The following is a 2,984-nucleotide window of genomic DNA, read 5'->3' on the forward strand; positions in this document are numbered from 1 at the left end:
AAATAAATATTTGTGATTGTGAGGTTATTGCAAACTTTTAAAATGCACATAATTTTACAAAGATTTATAGATATGTCAAATCAATAATAGTAGTAACTAATTATTCTTTGATGACAATCTTTTCATATCAAATATGAGTTTATTTCTACAAAATTTAAAACTCTAGATTTTTTTTTTTGAAAAATATAAACTCATGGATCAATATTTGAATTTAAAAATAAAATAAAATCATAATATGTAATTTTGTGTCAATAATAGCGATAATACAGAGTATACAAATGTCATACAACGTGATCATACGTAAAGCCACATAGATAGACTTTGTAGTTTTCGTATTAGTATTTCGATAACTTGATGCATCAAGAATAAGGGGGGGGGGGGGGGGGAGGGGGGGATTTTTATGAATTTTTGAGGTTGCACTTAGCATGAGCCAAATAACACTAATTGTTAATGTTTTTTTTATTTATTTATATTGCATTTTTTCTATCAAATTTATTTATTCGACTGGATGTCACGAGGTCACATGTATATATTTATCGAGGAATGTCTCGCGATACTTTGTATTCGAAAGACCGATCGTGATCAAGGCTCGTGGCATCAGTTTAAGCATAGTTTAGATTTTTATTTCAACATTTTTTTATTTGGTCTGTATTAATTGAACTGTATACTATTTTTTTGGAGTTTTTTTACTGTTTTGATTGTTTATTTTCTTGTTATGTTTTGTTGGTTTGTGCATCTCGTAGTGTCATATTAGTTGATATACTTCACGAAGCGATCGATGGTGCCTAACATCTTTCCTCGGTCAACAGAATTTCTTAACCAAAATCTTTGTTCGTGGACCAATTTTAAAGAGTTAAAAATTATTTTGAAAAAGAATTTTCAAAGATAATTTGACACACTAGATTTATGCCAAGTGACAACTCTAAATTTAATTATATAAAATTCTTTTCGAAGCAAACTTTTATTTTTAGTCACTTTAATAATTATAACCCTTTCAAACTCAAAATTTATTTATTTTTTGGTTAAAAATGGGTGTGACATTGCCAAATTTTCTCAATTCTCCTTTGTAATTTATTTGGCAAAATAACTTGTGCAACGAATACAAAGTAGAAATCTAATAGTAGTATATTCGAAGAACAGTAGAGGCAAGGGTGCATGGCACGGTAAAACCCTTTCTTCGCCGGCCACTTTTCGCCGATATAATCTATACTTGGGCGACATTGAAATCGAGATCCAATTCCTTTTCAGGTTCGCTTCTTCTTTCCACCTTTACCCAGAATATTTTTGAAGTAAGTAATTTGTCATATAATTGGTATATAATTATATTGTTAAGTTGGTCATTCCATTCATACATCCACTGTACACCATTTTTTGGAGAACAGAGCCTTTTTGTTGAATAATTCTTAAAGAAAATTCAACATAAAGAATTATCAATGCAGTGCCCCCTTATTCCTTTTAAGCTTTATTAGGGTTTAGTTTTCATCTTCCCTTGTGTCTCTTAATTCCTGTTATGATCTTTACTTTAGCTTTTTAATTGTAACAGCTAATTAATTACTTTATCTAATTCATATACCCGAGTGCATTGTCTTGTTGCCGTTACCAGTATAGTTTCTTGTTCTTCAATTTTTGCTACTATCTAATATTTCGTGTAGTTTGTTTGTTGTATTATTATTTCTAAAAATTACACAAATACACAACTTATATTTTCAATATTACGAAAAATCCCAACTCCCTAAACATATTACAAAAATCCCACATATACCCAGAATGCTATGTATATGTCGGCTATGTTATGTATATTAATTGGGAGAGAGAGTAAAGTAATTAAAAAAATGGGAGAGAGTGTAATTAAATTTAAAAGGTTGGTATTTATGTTATTTATACTTATTATTTTACTGTAGTACTGTTCTGCTACTATCTTGTATTTTTGTTACTATCTATTGTCTCTTGTACTTTCATTACGTCTTTTTCTGAACTATTTGTGTCTTGAGGAGGAGGGGGGTCTATAGGAAACAAACTCTCTACCTCACCTCTGAGGTAGAGGTAAGGTCTGTGTACGCTCTATCCTCCCCTCCCAGAATATTGGCTGGATGTGGTAGTGATGGTGTTTGGTGGGGGACGGGGAAGGGGGAGAATAGTTGGCTGGATGTGGTGGTAACGGGGTTGGGTGGGGGACGGGGAAGGGGGAGAATAGTTGGCTGGATGTGGTGGTGACGGTGACGGTGCTGGTGCTGGTGGGGGGCAGGGGAGGAGGGGGAATGGTTGGTTGGATGTGGTGGTGATGGTGCTAGGTGGGGGACGGGGGAGGAGGGGGAATGGTTGGCTGGATGTGGTGGTGGTGGTGCTGGGGGAGGGGGTCGGGGGTAGGGGTAGGGGTAGGGGTCGATGAAGAAGAGAATTTTGGGATTTTTTAAATTTTTTTTGTCCCTTTTTTAAGTTACTATTGCTCAGTCAGTGACTAAAAGGATTTAAAATATTGTGTTTTAATGGGTTAAAAAGTTTAGATTACAAAAAGATAAATAGAAGTATCCACGTTACAAATTCGAACAAGTACAAAAATCCATCTGGTCATTTCACCTATAAATTTAGCACCAAATTTAAGTATGATTTTATCCCACCTTATACCCTTTTTAATCCAGAAATTTTAATGTTTATAATTTTGGAATAATCTAGTGAACCTACCAACCCCCCTCCCCCTCCTCCCAACCCAAACCCCCCAAACACCCCTAAAGTCTTAATTCCCTTTACCCAAGCCCAAGCGTAGCCGCGATACTCTCTCCTCTCCCTCCGAGGAAATTGCATGTCATAGGCCCAAATATGGGTGATTCTAAATATTTGACCCCTATAAAAAGTATAACCTTCTTACTTTTTAATTATAGTACAAGTACCATTTTGCTCCTCTACATCTCAAATATATTTTTAAAACTTTTCATACTTATTTGTCTCTCAAATTTTATTTTTTATTATTTTTACTTTTTATTTTT

General features: G+C 34.0%; 1 protein-coding gene across 2 annotated transcripts in view; it reads left to right on the forward strand.

Annotated features, from left to right (window-relative positions):
* The first annotated feature begins 1,041 nt into the window (after positions 1-1,041).
* LOC107852648 (mRNA export factor GLE1) overlaps positions 1,042-2,984 on the forward strand; it is a 17,628-nt gene continuing 15,685 nt past the window's right edge. The window contains exon 1 of one of the 2 annotated variants that reach the window (XM_047409173.1): positions 1,042-1,248. The gene's annotated coding sequence lies outside the window, so the exon portion shown is untranslated. The remainder of the gene's footprint in view (positions 1,249-2,984) is intronic. The other variant, XM_047409175.1, reaches the window with a different exon arrangement.

Source organism: Capsicum annuum, chromosome 3, assembly GCF_002878395.1.
Source record: "Capsicum annuum cultivar UCD-10X-F1 chromosome 3, UCD10Xv1.1, whole genome shotgun sequence".
Lineage (NCBI taxonomy): Eukaryota > Viridiplantae > Streptophyta > Magnoliopsida > Solanales > Solanaceae > Capsicum > Capsicum annuum.